Raw genomic sequence first — 13598 nt, forward strand, 5'->3', positions numbered from 1 at the left:
AATCTCCGTCGTCTAGTATGATGCAAAGAGACCAATTCATATTGGAGATTTCTATTCAAAACTTGTCAGCACAGCAACTGTAGAAAACTGTATTAATAGATTCCAAGTCCAGATGGGACCATTGTGATAATTTAGTCTGACCTTCTGTATTACATAAAATTCATACTGTTAAGGCTAGAAATAGAATTGAAATACAGAAATTAATTTGTAACCCAAGTATTCTGTCAGTTTTAGCAGTTAGCCTTACTGAAATGGCAGAGTGCTAAGCATTAAGCTAGAGTTTTTATAAACAATAATTATTAAGGGACAAATCCTGGTCTCCTCCACAAAACCTGAGTAAACAGATTTTTCAGAGGGAAATTCGTCAGTGGTGAGGGATGGAATCTTCCCCCTCTCCACCAGCTGGAGGCATCAGCACATCTGATCTACTGCTGCCTTTAAAGCTGATAAACTACAGTGAAGTTTAGTCATTGTGCATCCATTTCAAATCTCTGGGAGTAGACTAGTGAATCCAGATAAAGTGCAATAAAATCAGGGAGCATTGGCTCATTGTTTTTGTTTCACAATTAGCAATGATACTTATTCTACTTAAAATCCCCTTTATTTTATTTCTCTTTTAAAAGCTTTTAAATATATTTGATCAAAAGACCAAACTATATACTGAGGATCCTGAGATTGTTTTATGAATACAGTAATAACAAACAACCACCAACTGCTATTTCAGCAATTTTATTGCACCTAACATTCAAAATCTGTTTTTATCACTTGTCTTGACAAATGGATATTGCCAGTGTTGGATTCTTTCCAAATTATGTGCCAAAAAGGGAAGGATTTTTTTCTTCTGACAACCGTTTTTAATGAAGAAGGGAATTATGGAGAAACAGATTTTGCTCTCTGTTAAATCAAGAGTGAGAAAAAGAATCAGGTCCAATATGTTTTAATATCAAACTTTCAAAGTCAAACAATAGTGCAGAGTTCTGAACATTTTGCTAAAGAATAAAAAAGGGCCACATCATAATGTTTTATTTACTTAAACAATATTTTAGGAAAACAGATCCCCTGACTGCTGTGTTTGCTAGAATTCCATCATCAAAATATGGGTTGGAACCACACCCCCAGATGCAAGGACCATCTATATCTGAATTCAGTGGCTCAGGTCTATATCTACTTCAGGGTAAGTTATTACAGTCACAAGGCAAAGCAAACTAATTCTGTTGGCAATTTCCTGGTTTCCATCCTCTTTCCTGATAAAAGTCACATTGTGATATGTATTCTCAAACATTTCTGCTCCCTTCTCATTTCCTCTGTAGCTTTCATCCTCCTTGTCACTGCTAAAAACTAGAGCTGTGTTAAACTACTGCTTTTCTCTATTCAGCATCTTCATGGGGATACGTGACGGGGTGAATAAACCCTGCATTAGAACTGAAGGGGTTAAAGAGCAACTCTGGGTGCAGATTACCCACCGTAGTCACACCTGCAGAGCATGCTCCATATAGAGGTGGCACTTAAGAGGGAAGCCAGACATCTCGAAAGGGTGCTGCAAAGGCAGGGAGACAGACCTGCACTGGGAGCACCTGAAAAGGGATGTTGCAGAAGCCTCTCTTGGAGAAGAGGCACTTACCTGCTGGGCCCAGACAAACTGAAGGTGCAGTTAATAGCTTTTTCATTACCCTTTTGCTACAGACCACAAAACTTGGACAGTAGAGTGGGTGGTAGGAAATGGACAAGGGAGGGCAGCCTTAAGGTGCTCCTGAGTGCCAGACCTTCAGTATCCCTTGCAGGGCCCTTGGCGGCAACCTGGTGGAGTGGGAGGGCCTGGGCTCCCCTACCAACCTCCTTCCACACGTAGGCCTTGTCTACACTACACAATTTTTTCGACAACAGTCAGGTTTCGTCAACAAAACAGTGGAGGTGAACACACTGCAATGCTCCTTCCGCCGACAAAACTCTCCTGCTTTGCCAACAAAATAAAAGCACTTTGATGAGAGGTGTAGAGCTCTTTGCAGCAAAGTTATATCGACAAAATGTTAGTGTAGATACCGTGCTTGGTTGTTATAAATGGCCTCCAGGAGGACGTGTCCCACAATGCCCATCCTGACCATTCTGGTCAGCAGTTGGAACTCCACTGCCTTGCACCCTGGTACACAGGCACCCGCCCCTCCCCTTTTAAAGACCTGGAAATTTTTGAAGTCCCATTTCCTGTTTGCTTGGTGTGAACAGCTCAGATCACATCTTCCCAGCGGACCATGGTGTCTCCTCGCAACAAACCCTCTCCCACTTGGAGCACACCTGAGTTGTTGGGTCTGCTGGCACTGTGGGGAGAGGAGGCTGTGCAGTCCCAGCTCTGCTCCAGCCGTAGGAACTTTGATACCTATGGTCAGATTTCTTGTGGCATGTTGGATAAGGGCTATGAACAGGACACGCATCAGTACTGTGCAAAGATAAAGGAGCTGATGCAGGTGTACTAGAACGCAAGGGAGGCAAACCATCGCTCTGGTGCTGTGCCAAAGACCTACCACTTCCATGGGAGTAAGGGGTACACTGGGCCTCCCAGGATCACTATGGGCATTTCAACATCCTCACTGGAATCTCCCACAATCCCACAGAGAAGTAACCCTTTCTCTTGATGTGTTCTGTCACAAGATGGTCTGGAGCCAAAATTAGGATACGCGTGTCAGCTATTGCCCCACCGCAATAGGGAATCCCATTGCCGCAAAGCCATGCACTATTTCACACACATTGCCAAGAGTCACTGTCCTTTGTAGCAGGATGAAATTAATGGCCCTGAACACTTGTGTTAGCGCAGCCACAACGGTGGACTTTCTGACTCCATACTGATTCGCAACTGACTGGTAGCAGCCTGGAGTTGCTAGCATCCACATAGAGATCGCCATGTACTTCTTCACCGAAAGGGCAGCTCTCATTTTGGTGTCCTTGCACCTCAGTGCTGGGGCGAACTCCACACACTGTTCCAGGAAGGTGACTTTATGCATCCAAAAGTTCTGCAGCCACTGCTCGTCATTAGAGACCTGCATAACAATGTGACTGCACCACTCTGTGCTTGTTTCCCCGAGCCCAGAAGTGATGGTCCCCTTTGGGCAGCTGCTCCATGAATGCCAAAAGTAATCTGGTGTTGTTTCTTTTCATGGCCCACAGAAGGTCAGGCAACTCTGATTCCTGTTTAGACTGGGAGCTCATGATATACTGCATGACCATCTGCGATGTGTTTATAACAGTGACCACAACAGATGAAAGCAGTGCAGGATCCATCCTTTCAGACAGATGGCGGGTGCATAGTAAACGGGGGTCATTGAAAAATGCCATGAAACGCAGTCAGAAGCCCATGGAATGGAAAAAACTGCATCATGGGACATTGAGCCCACACCCACGCTGCACTGTGATTTACTCTAGCTTCCCACAACTCCTAGCTGCAGATGGTGGCGAGTAACACAGTGGGATAGCTACCCACAGTGCACTGCTCTCACTGTCTATACTCGAGATCCAGCTATTGATGCACTGCACCGACAGAAGGAAGGTCGTGTGAACATGCACAAGCAATGTAATTATACCAATATTTGACTTTTGGTGTAACTTGCATTGTCAAAACTGTGTAGTATAGACCCCCTAACTACTAGGTGATGCTTACAACTAGGGCTGTCAAGTAATTAAAATAATTAATTGGGCTGTTAAATAATAGATTATTTATATTAATATTTTTGGATGTTTTCCATATTTTCAAATAGATTGATTTCAATTACAACACAGAATACAAAGTGTACAGTGCTCACTTTTTAAAATTATAAATATTTGCATTGTAAAAATAAAAGAAATAGTATTTTTCAATTCACTTAATACAAGTACTGTAGTGCAATCTCTTTATCATGAATGTTGAACTTAGAAATAGAGAATTATGTACAAAAAATAACTGCATTCAAAAATAAAACAATGTAAAACTTTTTTGGTGGTTCAGGTTCTGTAGTTTCCACATCAGAGTGTTGCTCCTTTAAGACTTCTGAAAGCATGCTCCACACCCCATCCCTGTCAGATTCTGGAAGACACTTCACATTCTTAAATCTTGGGTCAATTGCTACAGCTATCTTTAGAAATCTCACATTGGTACCTTCTTTGCATTTTGTCAAATCTGCAGTGAAAGTGTTCTTAAAACGAACAACATGCTGGGTCATCATTCGAGACTGCTATAACATGAAATATATGGCAGAATGCAGGTAAAACACAGAGTAGGAGACATACAATTCTCCCCAAGAAGTTCAGTTACAAAATGAATTAATGCATTGTTTTTTTAACAAGCATCATCCGCATGGAAGCACATCCTCTGGAACGGTGGCCCAAGCATGAAGCGACATATGAATGTTTAGCATAACTAGCACATAAATACCTTGCAATGCTGGCTACGAAAGTGCCATGCAAACACCTGTTCTCACTTTCAGGTGGTATTGTAAACAAGAAGCAGGCAGCATTATCTCCTGTAAATGTAAACAAACTTGTTTCTCTTAGCATTTGGCAGAACAAGAAGTAGGACTGAGTGGACTTGTAGGCTCTAAAGTTTTACATTGTTTTGTTTTTGAGGGTAGTTATGTAACAAAAACAAATCTACATTTCTAAGTTGTGCTTTCATGATAAAGAGATTGCACAACAGAACTTGTATGAGGTGAATTGAAAAATATTATTTCTTTTATCATTTTTACAGTGCAAATATTTGTAATAAAAATATAAAGTGAGCACTGTACACTTTGTATTCTGTGTTGTAACTGAAATCAATATATTTTAAAAGGTACAAAAACATCAAAAATATTTAATACATTTCAATTGGTATTCTATTGTTTAACAGTGTGATTAAAATGGTAATTAATTTTTTAAATTGTGATTTTTTTTTTTAGGTAATCACATGAGTTAACTGCGATTAATCAGCAGGCCTACTTACAACAAGTGCCAACTATCACACTAGAAACTAGAAAGTTTCTCAAAAATGGTGACTGAACAAAAATGCACCCCCCCAAATCTCATCATGTGACCTCAGAACTAGTATAAACTTTTTTCTAAGCTTTAAGGAAGAAGTGAATCACTCCATTTATATTGCCTTTTTCCATGCTCAGGCCCCAATGTGCTTATCTTGCACTGTTTTGGTACTCTAGTATAGATGTCATTAGTAACTACATCCTATCCACATAACTATGGTTCTCTGCCTGGTCTGTCTCTGTGTCTGATACACACTCAACCCTGTTGTAAGCAGGGTGTGAATGAGCTCTCCCCTGACATCTATTGACACACTGGGGGAAAAAGACTTCAGGAGCAGACTTTATATGCATAGACACCTACCCTGCCCAGGTATTCAGCAGACAGAGTTGCTTTGCCAAAATGATCAATTTTGGCTGCTTTGGGGTTACAATTCACTTTTGAATGCAGGGGCAATGAAATGCTGTTATCCTTAGTGTATGAGTAAAAGGCAGCAGAACTGTACTTAGCATACCCTGAGGGTGTCATTCTAAACTGAAGCTCACCTGCTAAGCAGGGGGTAGGGATAGCAGCAGCAAGCCAGTTGCAGAAGTAGTAAAGGAGGCATTGCTTGATTCTTACCCCCATTACCTTTTAGGGCAGGGGTGGCCAACTTGAGCCTGAGAAGGAGCCAGAATTTACCAATGTACATTGCCAAAGAGCCACAGTAATAGGTCAGCAGCCACCCATCAGCTCCCCCGCTCCCCTCCTCCCTGCTCCCAGCACCTCCCACCCACTGGCAGCCTCCCCCCTATCAGTACCTCCCCCTCCCTCCCCGCACCTCCCTATCAGCTGTTTCGTGGCATGTAGGAGGCTCGGGGGGGGGGGGGGGGAGCGAGCGCACGGCAGGCTTGGGGGAGGCGGGGTGGAAAGGGTGGGAGTGGGAGCAGCGCCTGTGGCAGAGGCAGGGGCTGAGCAGTGAGCCCCCCCCCGGCACATTGGAAAGTTGGCGCCTGTAGCTCCAGCCCCAGAGTCGATGCCGATACAAGGAGCCGCATATTAACCTCTGAAGAGCCGCATGTGGCTCCGGAGCCACCGGTGGGCCACCCCTGTTTTAGGGGTAGGAGGTGGACCAGTATGAATACACCTCTGAACTCTGGGTCTTTGCTCATCAACGACAACCAACTGAGAGTATGGTGCAGCTGAGGGAGAGGGTAGTGGTGTGTTAAAGGGATATTTGTTTGTTGGACACTGCCCAGGCTTTTGAATTGCGGTTTTGGTGTGTTCCCAAATTAATGTTAGATTCCCTCACCCTTTTAATAAGTTTTCTTTTGTTATGCAGAGAGTTAGTACTTGCTAGTCAGGAAGTATTGTCTTTTATAGGCACCTGGGGTGATAGTTAAATTTTCCCTGATTAGTGGGTGAGGGCTCGAGCTGGTTCTGTTATGTATTATTGAGAGGAACTTAGATACTGAACCTGGTCCTTGTTGTTGCTGACTCCTCCTGGCTAAAGTGTTACACTATGAAGGGTTTAATATTCTACTTAAAGTAACCCAAATAAAGCCGTGTCCCTAATACAGCAACAGCTTTGGGCCACATTCTACACCGACGTACATCCTTACCGGTTTCAAGAGCAATGGGGCATAATTCAGGGTAAAACTTTTTTCTTGTTTCTTCAGTAGTAAGTGATGCAGCAAACCGTGCTTTATTAAACTGAGGCCTGGAAGTTACAGCCAATAGAAAGGCTAAAGACTGCTGGGGAACAGAATAGATCCCTCGAGAAGGGCTCTGCCTAGCAAAAGTGTGGGGTGGGGCTGGAGGGAGAGAGGGACGAGGGAGGAGGGGAATCAAAACCAGATCCTTCCTGAGGATTACCAAATTTAGTTAATTTTTAAAAAACTAAATTTGCATATTTAAGCTTTGTAACGTTGAGGGTGTAGAAGTACTAAAAGATCTTGACGAAAGCTATCAGTATCTTCAACCCAGCAGAGACCGTGAAGTAACAATACATAGCATACTTATGTTGCTTTACAAACTGTAATTAATCTCTGTGTAAACACCGAGGAGGAAGTCAGCCTAGGGAGATTAAACGCCGGAGCTGAAATTCTGCCCCCACTGAAGTCAATGACAAAACTCCCTTGGACTTCAGTTGGCCAGGAATTCACCTTTCGTTTTCAGAGGTGCTGAGTTCCCACAGCCTCTGAATCAGTGCCAAAGTTTTCAGAAGTTGCTACTAGTTTGGCGTGTCTAAGTATTTGGGTGCCCAAACTGAGACAGATAAGTCCGACTTTTCATGGTGCTGAGCAGCTCCAGCTGAAGCCAGTGGGAGCTCACAACCTCTAAAGAAGGTCTCAAACTAGACACCAAATACAGGAGGCACCCAAAAGCAGTGACAACTTTTACAAATGCAGGCCTAAGTGACATGCTCAAGGTTACAAGGAGTCTGTGGCTGAGCTAGGCTAGGAAACTTGGAGTCCTGAATTCCAGCTCTGTGCTTAGTCCACAAGACAAAGTTGCCCTCTATTTCATAGTACTCAGTTCTCACAAGAAACTTATTCTTATGACGTCGTCCAATTTCTAGTTCAAATAACCACAAACACGTTGCAGACATGAATCTAAATTCTGAATTACCACCCCACCCTCAAACACCAATTCTTTTCATGTTTGCCTGGGACTAACGTTAATCTATACAACCTGTATTCCTCCAGGTTCCCCTTCCCTTCAAGGTCTGCTTGCCACATATGCCCAGCTGCATGTGAGCTGTTGCTAATCCTCCCACCAGGTTGTTTATCTAGAGCATTTCATCAGAGATAAACAGCCCATAGCATAATTAAATATCAGTTTTAGCAGCTAGCAGTGCCAACATAGAACATGCAGTAAATGATAGCACTTGTTGTACACACACATATCAGGCATCACTCCCTGCTTAGACTTGTTCATACTGCAGAGGCAGACCATTCATCTGCCTTTGGGAAAGGAAGTTCCTAGCAGTTCAACAACAGTGACCCATCTCTCAAGACAAAATATAAAAGATAGGTGTCTGCAGTGCAGGGCTTCAGTGAGAGGGAGGCTTGATGTAGGAGGGAAATAAAAGGGATCCATACTGTTTGCTGTAGGTAGGTCAGCCTGACAAAGTGACAGCAAAGAAATGCTGCCCCCCCATCAAAAAACCCCCCACAACCAACAAACAAACAGATCCTGCGTGATACCCAGAATACTGAAAATGTGTTAGCGATGGCACCAGGCTTCCACAGGATACAGGAAGGGATCACTGAATTCTTGAAATCAAGAGCTATAAGTCATCACAGCTTCCTTTCTCCTCCGCAGCTCAGTTAGCTGTTCTCATGTTTCTGTGCTTCCCTTCCACCCGATGCCAGTGTCAGTGAATGCTGAGATGTCAAACACTTAATCTGATCCCAATCAGTCATCTTCTGATAAACATTGGGGGTGCCAAAGCACATCAATGTGGATGTACATTAGGGTAATAATGAAATCATGTAAGATTATTTCAACACTTAATTAAAAGACCAGTGCAAGTCTGTGTGTCCTTGTAAAGTATAATATCTCTGTCCGGATTATTATTAGCAATTCACAGGAGACAGTTGTCACCTGGTTGACAGTTGTAACCAAAACAATAGTTTTTTCCATCAGCTGTTAGCTACACAGTATCTAATGCATTGTATTAAGTTTAGCTGGTTTCTGATTATTTTTAATAGCCTATTAACATTAACAAACTCTACCAATCAATCTTTATACAGTGATGAACGTCCTTATATGCAAACACACTTTAGGAACAGGTTTAGCCACAGTACTCACTTTTGCCTGGTAATGAAGTTTGGGTTGATCCATGTCAGTTCGGGAACACTTCCTGAACAAGGATATGAAAATCCAGCATTGGTAACACAGTTAAACAACTTCAATCAATCCAGAGAAAGAAAAATCCCCCACTCTCAAATACAAAACAAGATTCAGAAAAATCTCTAATGTTTACAGCGTTGACTCCCAAGATATTCAGTCTGACGGCTCTGAGCAATATAACTATGTACTTGTACATTCTCAGCCCATTAGAGGAGGAGTCAGTGTTGCAACATTTATGTTCCTTGCTCCAGGCAAAACAGTGATTTTCTTCAGTGTGCAAAATGTCCGGAGCATGACAGTTTTACAAGGTTAGAGAGGTGCTTTGGAGTGTAGAAATCCAGCAATTAATTTGTTTTTAAAATCACCTTTATCAGCTAGAAATTACTATGCCTGCCCTAAAGTGTATAACACATTTTTTAAAGAAGTAAATCCAATAGTCTATCAACATAAAGTACTTCAAAAGTTCTTTCTATTCCAAAGTGTCAACTCCTTTTTATTTTACAGTGACATGAAACAGCACAAATTTACAGTAATTTGGGTCCTGTTGCATTGATGAGACATCTGAGACAGAAATGAGAATCTTTCCCTTAGATTTTTCAGAAATCCTATGAGCTGAAAAACTTCAGTTTACAGGCTCAAGCTTTGCATTACTTGTGTAGAACTGGATGGCTAGTGAGAAATTTGCAAACATTTTTGCAAATTCTGACTCATCTTTTCATTCAGCTATATTTGCACCCTCTCTGCCTGACTGAAGTTTTGTTCGTGCCATTGTGCATGACAGGTAAAGTTTGGGTTTGCAGTTTAAATTTTTTAGTAAAAACTTACCATGAAATGAGCTGAGTGAAAGTTCTGTAGATCCAATCATGGACCAGAACTAATACCATATGATTCAGGTGATCCATTATAAAGCTTGAGCAACTTCAAATACCAAATAATCACATGAATACAGTGAAAAATCCATAGGCAAACAATTTCAAGTCATGAACACAAATGTTGCAAGTCATGATCAACTCACAAACAGAAAGAGACTAAACTTGTCAACTAAAAATATCCACAAGAAATAATTCAACCAGCTCTACCAGTGTGTCTGCAAATTTCCTTCAGTGGCTCCCTATCTAGAAGTTTGAACTCAAGTGGTCCTAATAGATTGGGGATGGATCTTGTGAGAATATGCATCTTCTCAGCAACAAGAAAAGGAAAGTGAAGGACAACATAACAGATACTTAATCAGCTGGAACAAAGATGCACTGGGCTACAACCAGCTGCTTTACGGCTGCAGCTGCTTGTCTCTGCCAAATTTAGAGGACTAGCGCCAGAAAAGCAAGCAGAGAAAAGGAGAGAAATTGTGTTCAAGGGAGAGTTAGTAAGAACCAGGAAGGTGCTCCTGGGAAAAGGGTTGCTTCGGTGTTATGTGGTAGATTGGTGATATGCACATCTGTAGGGGGATTTGTAGAAGGTGGAGTATATCTCTGTGGAATACAAGAGAATACAACTCTAAGGACTTCTTGGTTGGGAAAGATGCAAGCTCAGATCCTACTCACTTGAAAAGTCTAGATGAAATCAGTGAGAATCCTCAGACAAGAAAGGATTACTCAGCTGAAGACAGGATGAAGATGAGAATTAAATAACTGTTACTTAGCATATACCAAGTCAGTGAGAACTTTAATATTAAAGAGGGTAGTGAAATATTTTACTTAACATAAGGAATGAAAGTGAAGGAAAAAAAATATTCAGAATTTCTGCTACAGATCCCCAGGATGCAGACAGAACAAGACTGAAAAGTTACTGAACCAACTCTCCAGGTATCCAAAGCCTTAGGACATTGCATATATGAGGGATTTTAACCACGATGAAATGTGTTGTTTAAGAAATTGAGCCTAGCCTGCATCAGAAATGTTTCTGAGTTATCTACTTCATGATGCATAATGTAGAAAATCCAGCCAGAGAGGAATCCATCTTGAATCATCGTTTTGTTAATAAAGAAGTGTGATTGATTCCAGGCTTCTTTGTTATTCTTAGTTATGACAAGCTACTTACATTCAGCATAGTAATAATATATAGTTTTCATAGGCTACAGTGGCACAAGGGTGTTAGATTTCAGGAGAGCAAGATTTAGTAAATTAAGATATCAAGAGCCCAGTTCTCCTCTCACCTGCACAACTTTTCCATCACTGCAACACTTAGTTACTCCTGATTTACAATAGTGTAACAGAGGAGAATCAGGCCCTTAGTTAGTAGGGTGCATTGGGAGGAATTACTAGTGTTGAAGAAGGCTGAGAAACCTAAAAAGGATCACTAATATCAAAAGGCACAGCAGACTAGAGTTCCAACATAAAAAAGAATACAAGGAATAAGAAGCTGCCGATTTGGTTTCATGAATGTTAAAAAGAAAAGGAAAAAAAAAAAAAGGCCAGTGTAAACAGTGCAATCTGTCCCGGCCTGCCTTAACCTTTGTTAGTGCTGGGACTGGGTAGACACAAGAAGTCATGGATGTATTGGCCTCAAGAGTTAGACTGTACAGTCCTAAAACAATGGTCTATCACAAATGAGATTGAAGGGTCCAACCCTGCAAGATGTTGAGCTCCTCCTAAGTGATGCTGAGCACTTTTAACTGATGCTGACTTCAGCAGGAGTTGTGTGTTCAGCAGTGCTCAGGACTGGGCTGGATTCAGATTTTCTCTGGCAACATGAGGTGGACCAATGGAAAGAGGTAACTGGAAGGAAGCCATTTTACCCAGTCTCACTCTCACAGTTTTGTTCTCTTTGTCTTTACAGGATAGTAAGCAGGATCTTTGGGGATGAGACACTGATGGATGAACCCCTCTCCTATTGCCTCTGAACTTAGTCCAAGTTTGTAGCTTACCCTGCAAACTTAAGCAGGACAGGAAGTGAAATGGGCAGCTGGCCAACAAAGATGGGCCCAGAAAGCAAAGGGAAGAGAAGCAAGAGAAAAAGCATTTAACCCTGCAAAAAGGCCAAGCCAGGGACGCGAGCAAGTGTTAGCAGGGCAAATTGAAATGCCCAAGAGCTTAGAATGAGGCAGCCAGTCAGTAAAGTAAAAGAAAACCTAACAAGTAGAAAGTGACAGTACCTAGTGGTGTGTGGTGGTGGTACGACCACAACGATCACACTCAGGCTTAGACAGAATGCTTGGATGCCAGTGGAGATGAGCCCGGCCAACAGTAGTTCTTGCCGCTAGTGGGCCTTGGCGTGACTGAGGTAGCTGTGACCATGGAAGGCCAAGTTCTATATAATGTTGGGTTGCCAACCTTCTAATGTCTGAAAACCAGACACCACTGCCCAGCCTCTTCCCCAACGCCATGCCCCATGCCCCAGCTCTTTCCCCAAGGTCCTGCCCCCTGCTGGCTCCCCCACTCCCAGGAAGCTGGTGTGATAGAGCAAGATGGTGCTGATTCATAAGACTTAGAACAGCATGAGAGGTTTAAAAGAAGTATTTGTTCTTTGCCTTTTAGAATTTTTTTCCTCATACTTGGTTCCTTCCTACAACAAAATTCTCCACAGAAAAATCATGTAGAAAAAACCTTTAGCCTTAGGAGTGTTCATTAAATGCCTCACCTGTTCTGTAGGTAGGCTTTCCCCACATATCGACTCATGGACTTTTTTTTATTTTTAAAAAAGAGAAAACTGATTGCACACACAAACAAAGCAAACCTAATGAGCAGATTCAGCATGGTACTATACAAATGCATGTTGACATTTACCCAATGTGCATCTATTTGCAATTGTGTCCTAATACTTAGGGCTCATCTATATTAGAAAAGTTGTGCAGTCTTAGCTAAATTAATTTGAAGTCTGTGAAGTTGAATAGGTGATACCCCTTAATGTAGATGCACTTTAACCCTCACTTAAATCAGTTTAGTTTAATTTAGTAATTTACTAGTACACGCTAAACAAGGATTAAATGGGTTTAACAGGTTTAAGTGCATCTACATTAAGTGAGAAGTACCACCATGACTAACATCCAAAAAAACAAAGTTTAAACTCTTCCTGTAACTTGGTTAAAATCCAACCCACCTCTTTTCTATGTTTTATTAGATACCAAAGAGTATAGGAATGTGAGTTTTTTCTTGGGATGAGGGCAAATGAGAGGTTCCACAAACTTAGAAAAGGAAAGTTTCAGCTATACAAACAAGAATGACTTGTAAAAAACACAATTTCCTAAGATAATGCCAAATAAACCTGGCAGCATATGTATTTCTGCTATAAAATGCAGCAACCCATTTGCCAGGCTGCTGCTAGTTACCTGCCCCATTTTCCATAGTCCTAATAATTTTCTTTCTGTTTTAGAATCTCTAAATTTGGTACAAATTTTATGGCTTCTGGCATATCGTGCACAGTAAGATTTGTTTTGTAGAAATTACATCTTTTTAAGTGTCTACACCGTTCTTTGAAAAGCTGGCAAATGATTTTTGGCTGGTTAAGAAAGTATTGTATTTTAAATCAAACTTATTTTTTAAATTGTTACTAGAATAAGCATCTGAGAATATTGTTTGTATAGAAATGCATTAATCCACACTCTTGGTAAATCACAAAATAGTAGCCTTGCCCTACTTCCCAAAGATTGGAGGGGGGGCAGTAACTGGCATTGAAGGATGCTGGGACTGTAGGGGCACTAACTGGCATTGAGGAGGAACACTGTGTGGGGGTCACTAGGATTTTGGGGAGAACAGTAAGTGTCATTGAGGGATGTTGAGGGTGTGGAGGGAGCAGTAACTGGCACTGATGGGGTGTGGTGGAAGGACTAACTGGAATTGATGGGGCATGGT

At 41.8% G+C, this 13598-nt stretch overlaps 1 protein-coding gene across 3 annotated transcripts in view; it reads right to left on the reverse strand.

Annotated features, from left to right (window-relative positions):
* The window catches only part of PRLR (prolactin receptor), a 245105-nt gene that overhangs the window by 126638 nt on the left and 104869 nt on the right, over nt 1-13598 (reverse strand). For 2 of the 3 annotated variants that reach the window (XM_043547745.1, XM_037902634.2), the window contains exon 3: nt 8770-8821. The gene's annotated coding sequence lies outside the window, so the exon portion shown is untranslated. Of the gene's footprint in view, nt 1-8769; nt 8983-13598 lie in introns of those variants that run through there. The other variant, XM_043547747.1, reaches the window with a different exon arrangement.

Source organism: Chelonia mydas, chromosome 5 (assembly GCF_015237465.2).
Source record: "Chelonia mydas isolate rCheMyd1 chromosome 5, rCheMyd1.pri.v2, whole genome shotgun sequence".
NCBI classification, from domain to species: Eukaryota; Metazoa; Chordata; order Testudines; family Cheloniidae; genus Chelonia; species Chelonia mydas.